At 36.6% G+C, this 13,593-nt stretch overlaps 1 long non-coding RNA gene across 2 annotated transcripts; it reads left to right on the top strand.

The window, feature by feature from the left end:
* The first annotated feature begins 216 nt into the window (after positions 1-216).
* On the top strand, positions 217-8,733 carry LOC135362929 (uncharacterized). Of its 2 annotated transcripts, none has more exons than XR_010408392.1 (4): positions 217-339; positions 1,684-1,828; positions 4,899-5,029; positions 8,499-8,733. It is a non-coding gene; the product is annotated as an uncharacterized LOC135362929 (long non-coding RNA). The 2 variants fall into 2 exon arrangements; XR_010408391.1 differs by having other exon boundaries at positions 4,891-5,029.
* The last annotated feature ends 4,860 nt before the right edge of the window (positions 8,734-13,593 follow it).

The following is a 13,593-nucleotide window of genomic DNA, read 5'->3' as shown; positions in this document are numbered from 1 at the left end:
TAATACCTATAAATGCCTTTCCTTCCAACTCCAAATACTTAGAATTGCTTCTATGATATGGCCAAACTCTGACTCATCAGATCGGTCCCCAAAAGTCAAATCTGTGCCTGAGGCCTTGACCTCTGGGCCAGGCAGATGATTCAAGCTGAGCCAATCAAAAGTCCTTCCTCTGGGATTTAAAAGTGAGAATAAGAGAATCCAGTCTCAGCTGGAGTCAATCTCTTGAACAGGAGACATGTTAACGCACACAATGAGCCACATGGCTCCCTATGGACTAAGCAGCAGGGAAAGCTGATCTACCAGGAGTGCAGGGAAAGAAGGAAGCATATGTCTCAGAAGGTACAAGAAAAAGAGAGAGAAGGGGTTAAGGTGGGGAGAGACAGGGAGGGGGAAAAGGAATTTCCCCATTTCAGAAGGTTCCAATTTTCTTTTGCAGTACCTGCATTGCCTTCCCTTGAGTTCCAAAAAACCTTAGAATAAATCCTCCTTTGTGGCTTGATCTACCTCAAATATATTTTCACTATTGCAACAAAAATTTTCTAACTTAGGTGAACAGCTATGTTTGGGTTTATAGCTCTTATCAAGTAAGTGGATGTGTCCAAAATATGGAAGACTTGTAAGTGAATGATTAAAAACATGTGACTCTCCATATACCAGCTCTCATCAATATCCAGATGCGTCTGGAATTAACAGACACATTCCAGTCCATAACCCCCGGGGAGCATGGCACATTCCCCAGCTGATTCTGGGTTAGAGATATCAGGGTCAGGAGGTTTCTTGGGGCAGTAGATACGCCAAGTGATTTTTATAAGACTCAAGATTATTGGTCTGTTTATATGCATTTCTTAAACCTTTTTGACCCTTCGGGGTATGTCTAATATAATAAATCAAAAACAATCCCTTGCTCCATGAACAGAGTTAGGAGAATGTCTTTTATTAAATTCCAATCCTGGGTGAGCTAAGAAAAAACTTCAGATCAAAATTAAAAGCTGAATAAGTTTCATAAGCTTTGTTATTAGCTATTTTATCAATTGGAAATCCAAAAAATGCTGCATTCCTGACATACTCCATGCGCATCTGGTCTCTCATAATCAGAGAGATCGACAGTAGTGTTAAGATATTTTGAAGGATGCCTGACAAAAAGGCAAAGTTAAAATGACGTCTCATTGCTTAACCTAAGTAGCTAAATCTAGAGAGGAAAATAAAACTCCTCTAGGAAATGCCACGCAGTTGAAGGCAGAACACTTCAAAAGTCCTGAGGAAAGGATCAGAGCTTTAATATAGAAGTTGATTGAAAATGTAAGAACTCCTAAGTGTCTCTCAGAAGGCTAAAGATGAGGAAATTTACACAGAAATCATTTCTCATCAGGGTAGAGGCTTAGTGAACTGAGCGATGGCTCACCTGCAAGACTTGGAGATTCTAGCCTCTGGTTTGAAACTAGGGGTCAGTTGTGCAGCCTTTATGGTGACTTCCTCTCAGAAGTGGCGTTATCAAGAGAGGAAAGAACAATGTGACTTCACCAAAGTGATGATAGAGGAAGGAGATTGGATTCCGAAGCCTAGTTTTGGTTTTAACTTACCCTCTGTGAAAGAATCAGGAGCAGTAGGTAAAGAATCAGTATTCCATGGACTTTTTAATCTCTCTGTTAATTTTGTTATTATCTACATTGTTCTTACGTGAAGAAGATCACTGGCCTCTTCAAAGAAAAACGTCTGCATGGTTGTGTTCACGTGTGGGTGCTGTGGGTAAAGAGGCTGAATGCCACAATGAGGGAATTCAGTTGAAAAGTCACAGGGACATACCTAGATGCAAGGAGGGAAGAATAAGGTGAGTGTCTACAATTGAAAGATAAGGGTTTGGAGACTGTATTAATCAAGAAGTAACTGTAATTACCAGAAAGCCGATGTGTAGTGAAGGAAAGTGGGTATTAAGCTTTAAAGACCAGTGCTGTTTAGTTAAGACTGAGACTGCTGGAGCATAGACATCACTCAGGTCTTCTGCTAGTCACTTTCTGGTTGTATGACTTTTTTTTTTTTTCCTCAAGATATTTCTTAACATTATTGCAAATATACCCCCACTTACACTCACACATTTAATGACTGCAAATTTTACAAAATAAGGATTACATTAGTTTTGTTCACCTTTGTATCTCCTGCATCTAGCATGATGCCTGGGACATAGTAAGACACAATATGTACTTGTTATATGAGTTAATGAATGAAAAACTGCATTAATTGCTCAACTCCTCTACACCTGCAAAGGCATCACAATTCCCGTCAATAGTGATTTCCTTAACTCTTCCTCTGCCTATTTACCCTAACTTTAGATCTTCTTCTTATCACTCAGTATACTCCAAAATAATGTACCTTTGCAACAGCCTCCTGGTATTACCTTTCTCTATATAATATGCTATCAGTCCTTCAGTTGTTTAATATAAGGAAGCTATTTCAGGGCACATGTAATAATCCTTTATGTGAACTGGAAATCCACACACAAAGAAGGAAATAAAAAAGAAATGTTCTCTACTGACCTTGCAGCCTACTTTAAATTTACTTCGATTTAAGGGACTCCATGAAACATAAAAGCTGCGTTTTTCAGCTCCGTGTGGATATACTTCACTACATGAAATATTTGGCTTAGTTCAGTGTCTGAATCCAAAAATATCTCCGTATGTTATGGCTGTTGCTATCTCTTACAAAATTAGCTGAACCGTGGAGATAAGAATGTTCTTATGTTTCACATAAGACGTGCACACCATATATACACACACATGGGGGATTGAGGGGAGAGAGGAGCAGACAAAAACAGAGGCTTTCCTAACAAGGAGCACAAATACAATAGATATTAAAATCATAAATATTCTGCTGCTGATCTTCAGAGCAGTGGGACCCAGTCACAGGAGCCTATATAAATTTCCCCAGTGCTAGTTAAATTAATTTACCCCTGTAAAATCTAAAAAAAGAAAGAGAAAGAAAGAAAGAAAGAAAGAGAGAGAGAGAGAGAGAGAGAGAAAGAAAGAAAGAAAGAAAGAAAGAAAGAAAGAAAGAAAGAAAGAAAGAAAGAAAGAAAAGAAAGAAAGGAAATTGTCTCCATCAAATATCCAAGTTGAGACTAAATATTAATATTTTTGGCTTCTTTAATCATTAAAAGAAATCTGATATTTTACTTTGCAGAATATTTTTAGTTCTATGAGAAAATAGGGTTTGGGAAACTCAATTTTTAAGGGCATCAAGAGAGGATATATAAAAGACCCTATGTAAAAGTAAAATGGTTTAATTTGATCTTATCCTGATTCCGTATAGTTAGAGACCCTTTCAATTAAATCTAATTGCCTCAGCTATTAAGGAGGGCTTGTTCACTCCAAGGAGTAATCCTACAGAACATTAAAAAAACCCTAAAATCAGATAGGTTTAGTTTATTTATGACTCAAGGGGCTGGTAGAAAAATGCAACAACCTGTGGCTTTACCTGGGAAAGTAACCTAGGGAAGGGATGAGAGGACATCTGGGAAACTCTCTCCTCTGTTATCAATAAATGCTTATTCTGTAACTAACAGAAATTAAGACAATACAATTTAATTCAGGAATTTGAATTAAATAGCTCTATTTGCATGCATGATATATTGGACTATTTAAGGTGGCAAAAGATTAAGGGACAGGAAGGTATATAAATACAATGAGTTTACAATTTCATCCTAGTAAAATAATTCTTAAATCCTTAATTCATGCCAATCTATAAAATCCTGCATAAATTCTTACTTGCTGCAAAATGTTCCACAATGGTTACTTATAGAATTGTACTCTGACAACAGGTTATGTATCAATTTTAAGAGGAACAAAACATCTACTTCTATGATGTCAACAAGACAAATACTCATAGAGAGGTTATGCTAGGTTGGATGACCTCCTGGGACAGGAAAAGAAAAAAAAGTCACTTACCTATAGGAAACTAAATCTTGTAAGGCAGATACATGTATCCAATTACCAAAATGTAATGTGATAAGTACTATAGGAACTTGGATGAAAGAGCAATTAATTCTTCACCATCAAGACTAGTTTCAGAAAGATGTCTCTTGAATTGGGCCATGAAAAGAGGAAAAATGTTGGGCGCCTGGATGGCTCAGTCATTAAGCATCTGCCTTTGGCTCAGGTCATGATCCCAGGGTCCTGGGATCGAGTCCCACATCGGGCTCCCTGCTCGGCAAGAAGCCTGCTTCTCCCTCTCCCATTCCCCCTGCTTGTGTTCCTGCTCTTGCTATCTCTCTCTCTGTCAAATAAATAAATAAAATCTTTAAAAAAAAAAAAAGAAAAGAAAAGAAGAAAAATGTCTTCTAAAAGTAGGTTTGTAAAATGCATAATATTTATTCCCAGAAGATGTCCAGAGATTATTTAGGCCCTCCAAATCATATTCCAATCCATTCATTCATTCATTCATTCATTCATTCATTCATTCGATATAATTGACATATAACAGAGATTGGAGGCTGAGCCAATGGAAATAAAATAAGGGATACTTCCTTGACTTTGTCATAGGAATGTTGGGGCAACAGAAAAGATGACCACTTTGTTAAGTACATGTAACTTCTTGGGGCACCTGGGTGGCTCAGTCCTTAGGCATCTGCCTTCGGCTCAGGTCATGATCCCAGGGTCCTGGGATCAAGCCCTACATCGGGCTCCCTGCTCAGCGGGTAGCCTGTTTCTCCCTCTCCTGATCCCCCTGCTTGTGTTCCCTCTCTCGCTGTCTCTATCTCTCTGTCAAATAAATAAATAAAATCTTTAAAAAATATATTAAAAAAAAAGAAATAAAATTGAAAGGAGACATAGGGAAAAAAGTGGTTAAAGAGCCAAGATGATAAAATGATAATAATTACCTTTTTTTTTTTTTTTTGAGGAGGGCAGAAGGAGAGAGAGAATCCCAAGCAGACTTGGTGCTGAGCATGGAGCTGGACATGGGACTTGAAGTCACAATGCTGAGATCATAACCTGAGCCTAAATCAAGAGTCGGACTCTTAACCAACTGAGTCAACCAGGTGACCCAATAACTATAACTTAATGAGTACTCATTTGATACCAGATGTCTCCTTATATTCTTTAAACACTGCACTTCAAACACAAAGTACATACAATCTGCATTTTGTGCATAAGAAAAGTGACTTTTCTCAGCCTGCACCCCACCCCCCACCCCCCCGCCGCCCAGGGAGTAGAAGAGTTGAAGAGCTGGGTTTCACAACTGTGTTTCTCATCTCCCATCACTACCCTCATGTGGGAGACAGGGTCTACTGTGCTGCCATATCATTCATGCTTTAACTTCCACTTAAGAACACTGAGGACTATGAGCAGTATCATAGCAAAATTTAGTAGATTGAGTGCAATGAAAAAATATGTGAATTTTGATATTTTGCAATATCTCCACAAGTTGGATATGTTAAAGATCCAAAAAATGTAGGGTCTCCAGGGTCCACTTTTTATGGTTAAAGATCTTTTCTTCTGTCCGCATGCCCTAATTTTATAATTAAATGCAAACATAGTGACAGAAAAGAGAGAATTAGTTATATACCATATATATATATATATATATATATATATATATATATATATATTAGTTACTTATACCATATATGTGGTATGACAGGATGCTGTTCCTTATTTCATCTCATATAACACAAACACACACACACACACACACACACAGTTACACTTTTATCCTGAGTTTAAAACTCAAGATAGCAAAATAGGCTCTAATTTAGGACACCAGCATTAACCCAGAAAGTCTTCCTTTGTCGTGTCAGAAAACTGCACTACACTTAACAAGTTGTGGCTTAACTTCATTACTTTCATACACTTCATTAGCCTGGAGAAATTTAAGGGGAAATAATCTGTGAGTATATTATAGTTCTGTGGAAAAGATCTCAATCTCTTGAGCTGAAAATCTATTCATAAGATTTTATTGTTCTCACATTTAATGAAGAAGAAATCAAATTACTTTTATTTTCTGAGAGGAAAAATCTCAGATGATGTATTTGGATATCTAATTAAAATGCTTATGTACCTTGCCTAATTAAAACTAGACACTTATTCAAAATAACAGGACATCTAATGCATCTATTTATAAATAACTCAGACGAAATGCCTGGAAACCAGCAGAAGCAGAGTAACTGAACTCTGTTCATGAACTAACCTTCAAGCTCCTCCACCCACTGCCTTTTCGCAGGAAAACTTTGTGTAAAACAAGCCCTGTCCTGAGCAAGCCTTTAAAAGGATCCACAGTGGTGGCATAGCATAAAGGAAAAATCTCTAAAGCTAAGAGTTTGATTTTTTTTTCCCCCAGAGTGTTGTGACCACAACCCAGAAATACATCAGTCATGCTGGGATTAGAAGATGGCTCTTTTTTTTTTTTTTTTTTTTTTTTTTTGTAAGGACTTGAAGGATCTCATGAATGCAAAATGGGCCCAAAGAGCCTGCTTATTCTCTACTTGCTTAAATGTCTTTAATCATAGAAAGAGCCTCTATCTTAGGAGACAGAAACTATTTGTAAAAACCCTGAACAAACCTTGGATGAGAATCTGGGGCATGCTATAACATTTCTAAATAGTTCAATGAATGGGGTAGGATAATGGAATTTTGCCCGGAATATGTAAGAACTCAAACTTGGTTTTATGACTCTTAACAAGAACTTTCCTAGAGCCTCGATCAAAATCCATTAAGTTGCAATCTGCTGTATTCATTGTCTTTATAAACTCTCAGAGATTATTCATTTTATCTCTTCAGGTTTTTTTTAGTATTAAAAGTTACAATTTTAGAGTCAATCAAAAAAGAGAACACATTGCATTTAACTGTAATAATTTTGTATGTCTCCCATGGAAATTAAAGATGTCTATAGATGTTTATGAGAAAAGTGTTTTTTCTACAAGATAATAGGACAAAATTTAGAATAGAGAAGTAATTTTGTGAATTTGTTCTTTCTAAAACAGGCTAACATTTCTGAATGTGTTCACATTGAAAATTTCAAGATCATTCCTTTGGATGAAGATTATATTAGAGAATAGACTGTTAAGAACATTTCCCCTAATGCTCTCTGTAAATTAGTTAAAAGGCTGTCTTCCTTTCTCCTACCTTTCCTCTCTCCCTCCCTCCCTCTCTGTCTGCCTTCCTTCCTTTCTTTTTTACATGTTATTGGGCATCAACTATGTTCCATGAACTGTGTTAGTTTCTGGTGACATAATGTTAAATAATTTAGACATACTATGTGTTCTCCTGGAACTTAAAATCTAGTTGAGGAGTCTGTCCATTTTGTTGATCCTAATGGCCAATTGAATCCATCTTGGAGACCACAAAAATAAAAACCACACTTTCCCTCTTCAAGATGATGAGTATTTCAGTTAGTAAGTGAATATTATCCATAATCAACTTTAACTCCATTTATAAACCATGAAATCAGCTCTACTTCACCTCAAATATCATTTATTCACCAGTAGTCCAAACCCAGATCTCCCCCCAGGTTTTCTTTAGGATTAAAAAAAAAAGAAGAAGAAGAAAGTATAACAACCTCTGAAAGAGCATAACAACCATCTAATTAGCTTAATTTCAGATTTGCTTATGTTTAAGTGAGGTCCTTTTAATTCCAAAGTTGACGATCTGACATACCTTTCTAAGATCTGAATATTCATATTGATTGACTTGTGTTTGTTTCTTTGCAAATTCTGTATCTTGAATTTTTATTAATCCCAGCTTTGAAGTTGAGCTATATCAATTATAAACAAACAGACATAGAAGTTATAATTCACAGAAATTCAGTGGTGTTAAGTAGGCCAAGAACTGTGCTCACAGAATCTCCAGAATTATTTAAGACTCCTTGCAAAGATGCAATTCCACAAAGCTGTGCACTTTATTCACCTGGGACACCTTCTAAAGTTAGCTTCTCCTTGGGTTCTGGAGTGCTACCAGGTTATTCACAGTAGTGAGATGTCTCTGATTTATAGAAGACATTTTCTGAAAGGGATATTCATCCCGAGCATTAGAAAGTCTCCATTCCAGCTTCTAAGAAGGTATGTACAAATAGTCAGCTGTCCTTTTATGTCTGAAGGGCTGAAGTAAATATGACTTCACTTGTCAATGAGGAGGTTGAACATAGTGGTGATGAACACAGACTCTAGAAGCCCATGGCCTTGTTTTAGACTCGTAATTCACTGTTGGGTGACCTTGGGCAACTTGCTAAAACTTTCTGTGTCTTTTTTTCCTCACCTGAAAAGATGATATAATTAATTTTCTCAGAGTTGTCTTCAAGGTTAAATAAGTTAAAATTAGTAAAGTTCTTGAAATAAGGTCAGACTTATTGTAAGTTGTGCATATGTGTATATGTGTGTATGTATGTATGTGTGTGTATGTATACATTAAATTACTTTATGCTAATTTGAAAATTAGCTGTCATTGAATTGAGCAGAGAGATCCAGGAATAATTAAATGGTCACATGTCTAAACCTCAACTTTCTTTTATTACAGACACACCTGCTGAATGAATGGAAACATTAAGAAAAAACAAGCTGGGGGCACCTGGGTGGCTCAGTCGTTAAGCGTCTGCCTTCAGCTCAGGTCATGATCCCAGGGTCCTGGGATCGAGCCCTGCATCGGGCTCCCTGCTCCGCGGAGAGCCTGCTTCTCCCTCTCCCACACCCCCTGCTTGTGTTCCCTCTCTCTCGCTGTGTCTGTCAAATAAATAAAAATTTAAAAATCTTAAAAAAAAAAAGAAAAGAAAAAACAAGCTGAATATAATAATCAAAACAATGTGGTAATGGCACAAAAATAGACACATAGATCAATGGAACACAACAGAAACCCCAGAAATAAACCAAACATAGTCAATTAGTCTATAACAAAAGAGGAAGAATATAAATGGGGAAAAGACAGTCTCTTTCTGGTGCTGGAAAACCGGACAGCTATAGGCAAAAGAATAAAACTGAGCCACTTTCTTACATGATACACAAAAAATAAACTCAAAATGGATTAAAGACCTAAATATGAGAGCTGAAACCAAAAAATTCCTAGAAGAAAACACAGGTAGTAAACTTTTGGACATTGGCCTTTGCAACATTTTCTAGATATGTCTCCTGAGGTAAGGGAAATAAAAGAAAAAGTTAACTATTGGGACTACACCAAAGTAAAAAGATTTTGTACAATGACGAAAACCATCAACAAAATGAAAAAGCAGTCTATTGAATGGGAGGAGATATTTGTAAATGACATATCCAATAAAGGATAAATATACAAAATATGTGAAGAACTTATACAACTCAACACCAAAATAAAACAAAACAAATAATCTGATTACAAATGGGCAGAGGGAAAAAAAAATAGGCAGAGGACCTGAATAAACATTTTTTCCAAAGAAGATATACAAACAGACAACAGACACATGAAAAGATGTTCAACATGACTAATTAATTATCAGGGAAATGCATATCAAAACCAAAATGACATATCACCTTACAACTGTGAGAATGACTAGAGGCAAAAAGAGAAGAAATAACAAGTATTGATGAAGATGTAGAGAAAAAGGCACACTCATGAACTACTGGTGGGAATGTAAATCAGTGCACCTACTGTGGAAAACAGTATGGAATTTTCTCAAAATATTAAAAAATAGAAATACCATATGATGCAGTAATTCCACTACTGGATATTTACCCAAAGAAAAACACTAATTCAAAAAGATACATGCACCCTTATGTTTATTGCAGCATTATTTACAATAGCCAAGATATGGAAGCAACCTATGTGTCATTTGATAGATGAATGGATAAAGATGTGGTATATATGCAATGGAATATTACTCAGCCATAAAAGGAATGAAATCTTGTCATTTGCAACAACATGGATAGACTTAGAAGGAATTAGGCTAAGTGAAAAAAGTCACATCACAAATACCATGTGATTTCACTTGCATGTGGAATCTAAAAACCAAAACAAATGAACAAACAAAAAAGCAGAAACAGACCCATAAATGCAGAGAACAAAACTGATGGTTACCAGAGGGAAGAGGGTGAGGGAAAGGGAATAATGGGTGAAGGGAAGTAGGAGATACAGGCTTCCAGTTATGAAATGAATAAGACACAGGAATAAAAGGTACAGCATAGGAAATATAGTCAATGGTATTATGATAGTGTTGTATAATGACACATGGTAGGTACAATGTATAGAATTGTCAGATCACTCTGTGGTACACCAGAAATTAATAGAGAATTATGTATCAACTATACTTCAGCAAGTAAAAAAAAAGTAAAATAAGCTAAAGAAGAAAGTTTAGCATTCAAGTCAAATAGCCAAGAACAACAGAGAAACCCTATGAGAACTACAGTGAAAAAGTCATTAAGAACTCTCCTTTGCTGATTATTTATTGTATTGGCAGTAAGAGATAGTAATTACCATGTATCTCTTTTTGTAAAAACATTTGAGGGTAATAACTGTGTCTGTTTTTGTTTTGTTTTTTTTCCCAAAAGCACATCAGAGGTATGTTATTCTTTTAAGTAGTATCCTAGTTAGCTGTAGGTGGAGGAAATCTTTTCAATTGTGATCTCCTTACTGACTACTCTTATGACATAGGAGCAGCTGAGCAAAATTCACAAAAATTTCAAGAAGACCACTGGTTGTTTTTATAAGGATTCATCTCTGCTTCTGCCCCAGCTCAGAGATACAAATGAGACTATCTCTAAACACAAATTCATTAAGAGATGTAAGAAAAGAATAGAGCTATGTAGTCTTTTTACATGTTTGTAAGCAATGTTGGCTTCCCCCCGCCCAAATAACTTGCTCAGATTTCAGATTATTTCAGGGGATAGCATTGTTCACTAGAATCTATTAATGACTTTTGAATACAGTGTGTATGTAGCTAAAGTGATCAAAAGTGAACAAATATTCTTCTGACTTTGGGGCACCTGGGTAGTGCAGTTGGTTGGGCCTTTGACTCTTGGTTTCGGCTGGGGTTGTGGTATCGGGGTCCCGAGATGTGTCGGGATGTGTCTGCTTGTGATTCTCTCTCCCTCTCCATCTGCTCCTCCCTGCCCACTGCCCTGCTGGGCATGCTCTCTCTCTCTCTCTCAAATGAATAAATCTTGTAAAAAATAAAAAAATAAAAAATATCTTCTGACTTTAAATTCCATTACATTTGTTGCCTAGACAGTATGGGCTGTTCCCCTTTGATTTACCCATATTTACTGCACATGAATTTCTTTTATCACTTAAAAACTCTTAGTTTCCTCATCAAATAAGAAAAGATAGCAACATGTGAAAGAAAGTGACGTTTCTTCTCATCGTAACTCTTTTGGTACTCCCATTGACTCAAAGGAATACAGAAAGAAGAAAATGGCTTTTTAAACAGAGAGTAAATGGTTCTGAATATCCTTGGCTTTTTGTGTTTAATGTCATTTAAATAGTTGGACCTAGCACTCTCTATTGAATTTATCTTGGTAAAAATAATAAAAATATCATGAAAATATTATCTATGCAAAATTATCAGTACAGATAGATTTTTAAGTTCAAGCATCATTGGTAGCGATTGTTTCATTTTAATCTCAATGGCGGGATGTAATTTCCTGTTAAAATAAAACATATTTCTGGGGCGCCTGGGTGGCTCAGTCGTTAAGTGTCTGCCTTTGGCTCAGGTCATGATCTCAGGATCCTGGGATCGAGCCCCATGTCAAGTTCCCTGCTCCACAGGGAGCCTGCTTCTCCCTCTCCCTTTGCCTCTCCCCCTGCTTGTGCTCTCTCTCGCTATCTCTGTCATTGTCTCTCTCTATCAAATAAATAAATAAAATCTTTAAAATAAAATAAAATAAAACATATTTCCAAAATTATATCTAGAAAAATGTAATACAAATTATTCTGGAGCCTAATTTTCACACAAACTCACAGTCTCTCAAATATTTGGCTTTTTGTTAATTACTAAAATTGACTAGAACATTCAAGACTAAGTTAAAAGTATGTACTACTGAAAAGTGTGTTTCTTTTTAACCTGCCTCAGCAAGGGAAGGAGAAAGGAAGGAATGAGGGAAAGGAATAGAGGGAGAGGAGAAAGAAGGGAGAGTGGAAGGAAGGGTGGGAGGGGCAAAAGGAGAAAAAAAAGAAAGGAGGGAGAGAGATCAGAATGGAGGAAAGGAGGAAAGCAGGAAGGTAGGAAAGAAAGAAGAAGGGTGTAGAGGGCTCAAGGGTGAGTGGGGAGATCCAGAGAAGAAGAAAACAGAGAGAAAGAGAAACAGAGAGAGAGAGAGGGAAGTTCCTTTCTAAGAATTTTTTTTAAATGTATGCATATAAAATTGACTCTGGTTCAGAACATGAATAACTTTCATTCTTTTGCTCTTAAATGGCTCACTGGATTAGGAAAAAGTCACCTTTATGTCTACACACAAAAATTCTACATTATTGTGTACCATGTAAGATACCACAAAACATGTGTTTCTCAACAGTCAACACTATGGCCTGGAATTTGGTCAGATTAAAGAGCAAATGAAACTCTAGAGCAGTGGTTTTCAACCAAATGCAATTTTGACCTCCCTAATCTGGGGCGTGGGGGTGGGGACATTTTGCAATGTCTGCATAGATTTTTTATTGAATGACTGAGGAGGAGGTGCCCTTGGTGTCTAGTGAGTGGAAGCCAGGTGCCCTTGGTGTCTAGTGAGTGGAAGCCAGTTAGAAGTGGAACTCCTAACTATCCTTCAATGCCCAGGGCGGCCTCTCACAACACAAATTTATCTGGGCTGAAGTGTTAATAGTGTCACTGTTGAGAAATTTTGCTTAGAAAGAAACCTTTGTCCTGTCCTCACAGTGCATGCTCAGTTAAGGAAAATGCTCTGCACAAGACACAATTATTGAAGCAGATCTGAAAGTTCTCATTAGAAGATGATGGAGGATGGTGGTTAAGCACAAAGAGGTGTGGGCCTTGAAGTCATTCAGATATGGTTTGGGAGTCCTAGATCTTTTCGTTAATACCAAAAAATTTAATTTGACTGAGACTCAGTCTCCCCATCTGAAAATGGAGATCATAAAAGCTAATTTTTCTATTTGCTTAGACATAATTACGGGATAGTATTACACTCAGAGCCTGGAACATGAATAGTTGATACATTAGCATGTATTATTGTTGTTATTGTTATCATTCTGTAAGCGTGAAATTAAACACATATTAAGAAATTTCTAGGCTTTCCACCAGTTCCCTCCTGTCCTCCAAGTTAACTAAAATTCACATCACTTACATTTCAGCTTATGAAAAGGAAACCTAAGCAAATTTATTTTTCATCACAAGCATGAAGACCTGCCATCAGCTCACTCCTTTCTAGTTCACATTTTTATAGACTTCTATTCTACTGTTTCATTAACATATGTTCTTCTTTATTATAAACTTCTTAGTCATTGCCTAGGTTTTAAAAAATATTATAGCTAAGCACCCAGGTAGTTATTTATCTTGAATAATTAACAACATTTAATGCCATCTTATAAGTGTAGACATTGAGATGCATAAAAGCAGTAAAAAGAGCAGACAGAGGGTGTGTGTGTGTGTGCGTTTGTGGTCTACTAATTGTTATATATAAAACTCAGAACATATAAT

This window comes from Mirounga angustirostris, unplaced genomic scaffold, assembly GCF_029215605.1.
Source record: "Mirounga angustirostris isolate CCGP_5_RB_7025 unplaced genomic scaffold, mMirAng1.0.hap1 SCAF_2, whole genome shotgun sequence".
Classification (NCBI taxonomy): Eukaryota; Metazoa; Chordata; class Mammalia; order Carnivora; family Phocidae; genus Mirounga; species Mirounga angustirostris.
This window is presented reverse-complemented; position numbering and strand designations above follow the sequence as displayed.